This window comes from Hylobates moloch, unplaced genomic scaffold (genome assembly GCF_009828535.3).
Source record: "Hylobates moloch isolate HMO894 unplaced genomic scaffold, HMol_V3 SCAFFOLD_11, whole genome shotgun sequence".
Taxonomy (NCBI): Eukaryota; Metazoa; Chordata; class Mammalia; order Primates; family Hylobatidae; genus Hylobates; species Hylobates moloch.
The window spans coordinates 69,117,770-69,128,703 of NW_026652286.1; the positions used below are offsets into that span (position 1 = coordinate 69,117,770).

Consider the following 10,934-nt stretch of genomic DNA (forward strand, 5'->3'; position numbering starts at 1 on the left):
AAAGTCTAGGATCTTTGATAATTCATGGTGGTTTCTAAATTGCAGAGGTGAAAGCAGAGCCACAGTGACTTCTTTATTAGGTCCAGATGTGGCTCCTGCTATCCATAGATCTATGAACTAAAAAGAATAATTAATCTGTTTCTCCCAGCCTAATATACAATGATTGAGCAGGATAAATAAAGTAAACATTCTTGTTTGGAAGTGGAAAATAAGGAAGATTCACAGTAGTTGCTGATTCATAGCAATTTGTAAATTCTACCAGGGATAATTTTCAAGGGCCTGCTATTCTGAGGATAACAAATATTCTTTTTCTCAGTTCTGATTCTGCTAGGAGAAGCTCCCCAGTCCACTGTTCTCTGTGGCTTAGTTCTACTCTCTTTGATGTTCTTCCTTTCCAATTATTCTCTTTGACTATATCTAGAATGGGGATTAGAGAATATGCTTTCCCTTTGTTTAAGCTGCTTATCGGTTGTTTTCTTTTGCATAGGAAGTTAGAAATACAAAAGTCATTTTAAATCTTTAAGAGTCACTATTTTCTTCTCCCCCTCCTTTTCCTCCTCCTCCTTTTCCTTCTTTGCCTCCTCTTCCACAGACCTCTAATTTATTTGGGATTATAAGTGTTTGAAAAACTTAGTAGGCTTCTTACTTATTTGATTCTAGTCAGTCTATTTGTCAGTAGAAATACTCACAGTATGTGAGTATATACATATGTGCATATATATTTTGGACTTGGAGGGAGTGACAGACTTCAGGCTTTTTTCTTTTTTTTCTTGAGCAATTTTGAACAATTGAAGGAATTTGTTGGGTTTCATCTTAATTTATCTAGAGACTTTTAACAATAAGTGTAAAGGCACATCCTTGTTTTTGTACTTTTAGCCTGAGTTTTATCTAAGCATTGTTTCTCAGAATGTGTCTCCATTTTATTTTTTCCTCTTCAGGACTGAGAAACACTTGCCTCTTCCAACTCTGTGGGTCCCTAAATTTGTGGTTTCTCTCTATTCTCTGTTATTCTTGCTCACAGCTGAACCAGTTCTATTCCGAGCCCATCTTTTCCTTTTAATACTTTGCAAAGTGCAACAAACAGAAGCTGGGACACATTGCTAGTGTTCCAATTTGTCCCTCAGAAATACAAGTTCATCAGGTGCAGGATCTGCTTTATAAATTATTGCAGTCAATGTGTGTCGGTAAATGTTTAATAGCCAGCTCTCCAGGAAAATACAAAAGCAAAAACTCCATGATTTGTGGTGCTCCCAATTTCAGTGGTATTAATTCTTCTACTATGACAGATCCAAGTTACCAACATGACATCATAAAACTTGGAGTTGGGAAGAGATACTCACAATTAGCTCTCTTGGGTATAAACCAGCTCTAGCACACCACTGAATACAGGTGATTATTTTTATCAAAAGCATTGCCATTGCTTAATATGGAGCATCATCCTTCCAGTGTTTCTCACAACAGGCTGTCTAGCCCAAAGCCAAAGCCACATATTTTGGATTTTTTTAATGGCAACTCCCCACTTCTCAGTACCAATTTCTGTATTAGTTAGTATAGACTATGTTATGCCACAGTAGCAAACAAAGCCAAAATCTCAGTGCCTTAAAACAAGAAAGGTTTATTTCTCACACATACTACCATGCCCATCACAGGATGTCTAGGGCCTATGCTCCACATGTCAGTACCACAGGACCCAGGCTGTTAGAGCAGCCATCACCTGGAACATAGCAGATGTTCCAGCCTCATGGAGAGGGAAAGAGAACCCTGGAGGGTTTGGTACTGGCAACTAAATGAATTGTCCTCAGAAATGATGTGTACCACTTCTCTTCACAATTCATTGGCCAGAATTAGTGGCAAGACCACAAAAAGAAAAGAAAAGAGGAAAGAGTGTGAACCTACCATGTACCCGAAAGGCAAAGAACAGAAAATATTTGGCAGTTAGCACTAATGGCTATCACAACTCTATAACAGTAGAGATGTCTACAGCCGCACAATTTGTGCAACTTACCAAGCAACTAGAGTAGTGTTTTTCTTGTTTATTTTTTTTGTATCTTATATAGAAGATTTTAATCAGTAAAGACTAAGAAAATACACAATAACAGCAATTATTTTTATTTTTATTTTTTTTTTGAGATGGAGTCTTGGTCTGTCAACCAAGCTGGAGTGCAGTGGCACGATCTCAGCTTACTGCAACCTCCTTCTCCCAGGTTCAAGCGATTCTCCTGCCTCAGCCTCCCAAATAGCTAGGATTACAAGCACCCTCCACCATGCCCAGCTAATTTTTTTGTATTTTTAGTAGAAATGGTTTTCACCAGCCAGGCTGGTCTTGAACTCCTGACCTCAAGTGATCCACCTGCCTTGGCCTCCCAAAGTGCTGGGATTACAGGCGTGAGTCACTGCTCCCTGCCAAGCAATTGTTCTTTTTACTAAGCTCTTCTTTTTATCATGATCCAATAAATATTTTTGAATATTCCTACAGTAACTGCCTAAAATTAGGATATATGATATAATATCTAGTAGATTAAACACAAACACAAACATCTACGTAAACACACACACATGCACATTCATGAAATATCATAAGGAAATAAGGAAATTGCTGTCATAGAAATCTCTGAGTGATGCGTTCCTGAGTTTCTTTTATTTTAACTTTTATCTAATTTTATGTAAGCTTAGAATTTTGCAGCAACAAACATAATTTCCTTTATAATGAGAAAAAATCAGATATTAAAAATTTATATAATTTTAAAATGATATATATTAATTCAGCTATGTAAAAATAGAATTGAAAAAATTAGATGGAAGGATATCAAAATATTCTCAGTGGTTGTTCCTGAGTGGTGGGATTAGGTTTGATTCAAAAAAATGTATTTCTCTTTTCCTTTTTCAGATTTGCTACAATGATGAGATAGTGTTTATATTGTCATTATAATTTAAAAATGACAAATGAGGCACATTTTTCTTTATTTCTTCTTTTCATAATAATTCATTGTAATTTCATTTTTATGAAAAATTGACTTTTTCACCAATGCTTCTGCTATTATGTTTATACGTGTTATGTCTATTGTCATTTTCATTTTCAATGAAGATATATATATATATGTATATATACACACACACATATATCCCTTTGCATTAGTCCATTCTCACATTCCTATAAAGAAATACCTGAGACTGGGTAATTTATAAAGAAAAGATGTTTAATTGGCTCATGGTTCTGCAGGCTGTGCAGGAAGGATGATGCTGGCATCTGCTCAGCTTCTGGGGAGGCCTTAGGAAACTTACAGTCATGGCAGAAGGTGAAGGGGGAGCTGGCAATTCACATGGCTGGAGCAGGAAGAAGGCAGAGATAGGGAAGGTGCCACACACTTTAAAATAACCAGATGTCAAAAGAGCTCACTATCGTGATAACAGCACCAAGGAAGGATAGCGTTAAACCATAAGAAACCGCCCCCATGATCCAATGACCTCCCACCAGGCCCAACCTCCAGCATTGGAGATGACATTTCAATGTGAGATTTGGGTGGGTTTCTTTTGAGAAGCCTATCCCAAGCCAGCAGGACGGTCTGGCTACTGAACATCAAGACTCAGGTCAAATGTCCTCTATTCAGAGGATTTCCTTGATTACTCAATTAATCTAGAAAAATACTTGTCAGTCATTTCATGTCTGCTTTGATTTATAAAGCTTACCACTCTTTAAAATCATCTTGTCTGCTTATGTTTACTTGATTTGAATTTATCTCCCTCTTAGAATGTCAGTTTCATGAGAGCAGGCTCCCTTTCTGTCTTGTTCTCCACTGTATTCTTAACACTTAGATCAGTGCCTGGCACATAATAAGTGTTAGTCCAAACTGCACCATTTTGTAAACCACCCACTATTTTGCAGACCTTGATCAAAGTGAAACATTCATGGGGGTTCTGGCTGTGAGAAACATCCTGCCTAACACCTGACTACAAGTCAAAGGCCCAACTAAAGGAACATCCCTATCATATTCTGTTGGGAGAAAGTGCAAAGAAACACCATGTTCCACTGGAAAAAGGGCCAGAACTGCCTTATCATGGGAACATCTTATCAATATCCTGCTGAGCAGCAAGCCATATGGCCCAGACCCCTCCTGCTCAAACTTTAAGTACCCCAGCCTGTAAGTGGCGGTGGGCTCTGGAATTAAGCTGGTCTCCCACTTCCATAGGTGTCTGCAATATACTTGTGTTGCTGTTTGAGCTGCCCTGTGTGTATCTTTCTTTAACCCTCGCCTTCCCTTTAAAACCTAACATTTTGGTGCCAAAACCAGGGACGGGGATTGGGTTCTAATGCGTAAGTCTTTTCTTGCTGCCTGGAAAGCAGCAAGCAGCAAAAACTGGCCCCGGGCCTGCCTCCAGGTCCTGAGGGGACTCCCTGTTCCCAGCCCCATTCCCTTGTTCTCTCTTCTTCTCAGGCCCTGGGCTAACCTCCAGATCCTGATCAAACACTCCATCTTCTTTTTCCTTCCTTCCTTCCCCTTTCTGGGCAGCTCCAACAAGGATCACCCCCATTGCTGGACATCACAACCCAAACTGTCTCCAATTAGTGGGCGAGTCTTCCTTCTCCTCCTGTCCTGATTACTCACATATTCCTTCTGGTTGACAGAAAATCCCAGCGCTGGGTGAGAGGTCTCTCTGGTCATCAGGTGACCATGGCCTGCCTTCTCAGGGGACGCCCTCACAGTGTTCGCCGCTCCGGCCACTCCAGTCTCCAGGGAAACGCGAAGAGCTGCGGGGATGCTCTGGTTCTGCCACTTCTCTTCTAACAGGAGGAATTGGGGTACTCACTCCCCTCCTCTAAGTTTCTCACCCTTCTGGCCACCAGTATGGGGCAAGGCTCTTTAAAACCTCCTCGAGACAACACTCTGGATGTATCATCTGGAACCTCCAAGCCCAGGGCTTGGCGAACTCCATTAAAACCGAATGCCTTATTCACTCCTCTCGCATGTCTCATGCAGGACCTATGAGCCCAGGGCTTGGTGGACTCTATTAAAACTCAGCACCTTACTTGCCTCTGTACCTTCCTCTGTAATGTGGCCTAGCTTCAATGTAAACTGGACAATAATAGTCAATGGCCAAACAACAAAACATTTAATTTCCAAATTCAACATAATGTAAAAAACTTCCTCCTGTGCAATGGTAAATGATCTGAGGTGCTTTGCTTATCTCCATTTGTGGTTGTCTCCCTGCCAACCCTGTTCACCTTTTCAAATCCTCCTCCTCAACAAATATCCTGCAAAAGCACCTTCTCCTCCAGACAAGGCTTCCTTCTCTAATTTCAACCTGGCTAACAAACCCTCTCCCTCTGTACCCCTCCCACCACCATCCCCTCCTCCTTCTCGTTCAGCTGTGGCTCCTCCACTCCCTCCTTCTCCACTGCATACCAGGTCTCACACTCAACCCCCTTTTGCCAAAAACCAGGCACGTGCCCAAAGGTCCTCCAAAGTCCTCCCCTTGTGGGAGGTTGTGGAGGCCTAAGGCACAATCCGAGTTCATGTTTCCTTCTCCCTAGCCAGCCTCTCCCAGCTTGAAAAGAAGCTCGGCTTTTTTCCCACAAATTCCACCTCCTGCAAGGAATTTCTAAATATGACTCAATCTTATGACCTTACCTGTCATGACATATGTCATGCTGTCCTCCACCGTCACCCCGGAGCACAGGGAATGCGTCTGGACAGCTACCCAGGCCCATGCAAACACCCTCCACCAATAAGATGCTGCCCATAACCCAATCGGGACCCTAGCTGTCCCCAGAACTAATTCCAATTGGGATTATCAGGCAACTTCCGCAGGCAGACAGAAACAGGGCCATATAATATCATGCCTCCTAGCTGGCATGAACAAAGCTGCCCCTGCTCTTTTCCTCTCCTGCCTTTCAGAGGCCATGATTAAATATACCACCTTAAGCCCTAGTACCACTAAGGGCAGAATCTACCTTCACCTCTAACTGAAGACTGATGGGGCCCGGAATCCACCAACCCCACTGCCATCACCACCTTGGAACCCAGGGTAACACTGTCAGTCTCTGGTAAGCTTATGCTTTTCCTATTAAATATGGGGCTAGTTACTCAGTTTTACCAGAATATTCTGGACCCTTCCTCAGTTCTTCTATCTCTATTTGTGGGAGTCAATGGAATCCCCTCTAGGCACAAACAGACTGGTTCTCTATTATGCAACCTATTCAACACCCCATTCACCCACCCATTCCTGATTATCCCTCAGTGTCCTACCCCTATCTTGGGGCAGGACATACAAAGTAAATCCCAGGTCTTCATACAATTTGCCTCCTGCAATTCCGTCCCTTTTATTTTACTCTGCTGCCCAGATGCTTCCCTCTCCTTCCCCTCATCCTCATTATCCACCCTGTTACCTTTTGTTAATCGGGAAGTTCAAAACGTTCCTAAACCCACAATAGCCACACATCACATCCCAGTCATAATAACTGTCCAAAACCCCTCCATTTTCCTTCATCAGTCTCAAAATACCCTTAACCCAGCTGGCCTTAGGGACCTCAAACCTACTATCTGTAAACTTTAATAAGCTCGAATTCTCAAGCCTGTCAACTCTCCCCACAACACCCCTATCCTAGCTGTCAATAAGACAGATGGGTCTTACCTCTTGGTCCAGGATCTCCGAGTTGTTAACCAGGCCTATCTATCTGGTGGTCCCCAGTCATATACTCTACTCTCCCATATTCCCTCATCTACCCCACACTTCTCTGTATTGGATCTAAAGGATGCCTTTTTCACTATTCCCTTGAATTTTGCTTCCCAAAGTCTTTTTGCTTTCACTTGGTCAAGTCCTAATACACATCCTCCCAACTAACATGGATCATACTCCCACAGGGTTTCCAGGATAGTCCCCACCTATTCAGACAGGCCCTCACCAAGAATCTAGCTGAACTTTGCCTTATTCCTAGCACCCTCCTCTAATACGTCAATAACCTCCTTCTCTGTAGCCCCTCCCTTAACCTGTCCTTCGAACACACCACTCAGCTTTTAAATTTCCTCCATAGTCAAGGATATCAGGTCTCACCCACAAAGGCTCAGGTAGCCCAAACCCAGGTCACTTACCTTGTTCTTGCTCTATCGCCTAATTCTCAGGCCTTCTCAACCCAATGAAATGAGCTAAATTGGGACATTCCTCTTCCCCACACAAAGGAGGACCTCCTCTCCTTCTTGGGTCTTGTGGGATACTTCCAGCTGTAGATTCCCAAGTTCGGCTTGCTGGCCAAGCCATTCTACATGGCCTCACGTGGGCCCATCCTAAAATCCCTGAACCCAGCTTGCCCCATCAACTCCCACTTTAAAAAACTAAAAAAATGCCCTTTTAATGGCCCCAGCACTGGGACTGCCCAACCCCACCAAGCCCTTTACTCTGTATGTACATTCTGACCAAGGCCTTGCTTATGGACTACCAAACATACGGCAATGCCCAACAAGCTGTTACATACCTCTCAAAACAACCAGACTCTCATTCAAGGCTGGCCACTGTGCCTAAAAATCTTAGGTGTGGCCACATTGTTGGCCTCAGAGGCACAGAAACTCACTTTCTAACAACACATTACTATGTGTAATGCATCTTCCCATAACCTATAGAACCTCATAAGCCATCATTCTCTTCTATCCCTCTCACCATCCTGCTTACAGCAAGTACATGCCTTATTCATAGGAAACTCTCTAAATCACTTTCCAGAAATGTAAAGCTCTCAACCTGGCCACCCTTCTCCCTGTAAACACCTCTAACTCTGAGCTCTCTCGCTCCTGCCTGGACCTCTTAGACTCCCTCTCTTCCCACTTCCAACACATTTTGGAAGCCCCTTTGCAGGGAACCCCTACATGGTTCATTAACAGAAACTCTTTTAGGGAGCCATGTCCAGCAGCTGGCTACACCATCATTGCCAAAAACAAACTCCTAAAATCCAGTGCTCTCCCACCTCATACTACCCCTCAACAGGTGAAGCTAGTTTTTCTAACCAGGGCCCTCACCCTAGCAAAGGGAAAGAGAATTAACATTTACGTGAATTCCAAATATGCATACCACATCCTACACTCTCACGCCTTAAGCTAGCCGGAAAGGGTTTTTCTAGCTACAAAAAGAACCCCCATAGGAAATGGCAAACTAATATACAAGCTGCTGGAGGCAGCTAAACTACCACCACAGGCTGTCATTATCCATTGTAAAGGACACTAAAAGGCTACAAATGCCATAAACAAGGGAAAGATTTTAGCAAGTTCGGCAGCCCAGCAGGCAGCCCTTAAAAAATCATTATTGCCCATTTTTCCCAACATACACCCTATACATACCCAAGAGGAACAAATCTCAGTCACCTAGGCTGGCACCATTCAGGAATTCCCACAAGTCCCTCAGCCTAAGCCCATTTGAACTCATGCACAGATGCCCCTTTATCCTCCAGAAACTTCCTTCATCTCCTCCCCCTTCTATATGGGATAATTGGCTGGCATTACATCTTACTCAACATCTAATAAGAGAGTGTGCAAATGCTTACTTGCCCCAGCCTGAAAGCCCATCCTCCAGACACTCCTCCCTGTCCCTACAACCAGGGGACCGGGTCTGAATCGCAGACTCCTCCTCCTCCTCTCTCCAACCAATGTGGATGGGTCCTCACCAGTTAATCCTAACTACTCTCATGGCGGCAAAGCTAACATCCTATCCATACTGGATACACCATTCCAAACTAAAAAGACCACCAATTCCACTTCCAGAAATTTCCTCATCCCCAAATTATTCTTCCTCCCTCACAGGACTGACTTGCTGCACTTACAAAAATTCCAAAAGTTGCCGATCCAGAAGGCCCTGGTCCATGACATTCTCTGCCTCCAATTTCAAATCTTTTATCTCATACTTTGTTTCAAATCTTTCCCAGTATTCCCTCCCATGTCCCTGGATAGACCACTCCAGTTCCTCACATTAATCCAGGAGCTATGGCTGCAGGACACCTTCCAGGATATCACTCCTACTCAAATCTCCATTTTTGTTTTTATTTTTTCTTTTTTGTCTTCTTTGTCTGTTGGATACTCTAAGTCCCCGCCCCCAACCTTTGGCAGTTGGGGCCCCTTTGTCAACCTCACACATTATCTTTTAATCAGTTACACTTCCCTCTTTCTTCCAACTGTTAAATTTATTTGTGCACATAAATCTAGCAGATCACAGCCCTTCCTGTTAACCTAACCACATAAACCTGGTCCAAAATAAACCTGCATCTCACCTACTCAGCCAATCCATTCCCAAAACCTGTTTATAATCTTGCTCAGCTAAACACCTTTCCCCCATCCGTCAAATAAACCCACACTGTCACACACTGTGATGTCGCCCTCCTTTACTTCATGGCCTCTAAACGAAACACGTTGCAAGCTGGATTTCATAAAACACCTCCTACCAATCCTGCCCCTCTCTGCTGGTGCAGCTGTCCATGTATCAAACTCAAGGGTGCTTCCTGGAAAAATAAAATGCACATGATTCCCTCAACTGCAACTTTTATCCTTCTGCCCTGTCTGAACCGCAATGGCTATTAGTTACCAAAACTCATCTCTTTTTCTCTCTCCAAAACCATATAGCCTTCACGTCCTCCCCCACTAATATTCCCTATCAGGTCCTCACAGGGACTACCCTTGCTACCAACTATTCAACTTGGAAAAACAAAAAGTTGGAACAAAAAGTTTATTCAGGATTCAACCCCTCCTTCTCATGGCTCACTACCTTCACTTACAACTTTTGCCTGTCAACCCCAGGTCTTTTCTGTGTGAAACAAATTCTTATCTCTGCCTACTGGCCAATTAGTCAAGAACAGGCACCCTAGTATTTCAGCCCCCAAACATTAACATCCTACCAAACAACCAGACCACCCAGGTTCCTTTAGCAGCTTCTGTCTCATCTTCCTCTACATGCACTAAGTAGGCTCTGCATCTCATTCCTGTGGTAACAGGATTAAGCATCTCTGCTGCACTTGGCACTGGAATAGCAGGGATATCACCCTCAACTGCCCTATATAACAAAATCTCTACAGTTCTCTCTAATACCCTAGAGGACATGCATACTTCCATTACAAGCCTCCAAAGGCAGATAGACTCCTTTGAGGGAGTCATCCTTCAAAACCAAAGGGCTCTAGACCTGTTAATCGCTGAGAAGGGGGACACACGTGTATACCTCCAAAACCAATGCTGTTTTTATGTTAATAAATCCAGCATTATTCATGATACGGCCCTAAGGCTCCATGTCAGGGCTGCAGAAATCCATCAACTTACTAACTCTTGGTGGCAGGGGTCATTCTTTCTGAAGTGGATGCCTTGGTAACCCCTTTCTTAGAGTCCTTAGTTTTCTTCCCTCATAATACTAACAATTGCCCCATATACTCACCTTTATATCCTGCTTTATCTCCCAAAGGCTGAACTCCCTTGTCCAGGCAGCCACCTAGAAACACATTCATACCATCCTTCTTCACCAAGTCCCGCATTAGCGCATCCAGGAAAACAGCTCTGAAGACGACACAAACTGCTTCAAAACCCAAACCCTGACTACAGTGCCCCTATTCAGCAGGAAGCAGCCAGATAATTAACAACTCCCATCTTTCTTTTATAGTAAAGTAGGAGGCAATGTTAGTCCAAACTGTAACATTTTGTAAGCGCCCCCTCTGCTATTTTGCAGACCTTGGCCAACATGAAACATTTCACCAAGGTTCAGGCCGTGAGAAACATCTTGCCTACCCACCTGGCCACAAAGCAGACAAAGGCCCAACTGAAGAAACATTCTTATCATATACTACCGGGCAAAGGCTCAACTAAAGAAACATCCCTATCATATTCTGTTGGGAGAAAGTGCAAAGAAACACCATGTTCTGGAGGAACAAGGGCCAGAACTGCCTCATCATGGGAACATCTTATCAATATCCTATCGGGCAG

General features: G+C 43.3%; 1 protein-coding gene across 3 annotated transcripts in view; it reads right to left on the reverse strand.

The window, feature by feature from the left end:
• CCDC82 (coiled-coil domain containing 82) overlaps nucleotides 1-10,527 on the reverse strand; it is a 146,031-nt gene extending 135,504 nt beyond the window's left edge. The window contains exon 1 of one of the 3 annotated variants that reach the window (XM_058446385.1): nucleotides 10,393-10,527. The gene's annotated coding sequence lies outside the window, so the exon portion shown is untranslated. The remainder of the gene's footprint in view (nucleotides 1-10,392) is intronic. The other 2 variants (XM_058446386.1, XM_058446387.1) reach the window with 2 other exon arrangements.
• Nucleotides 10,528-10,934: the final 407 nt, after the last annotated feature.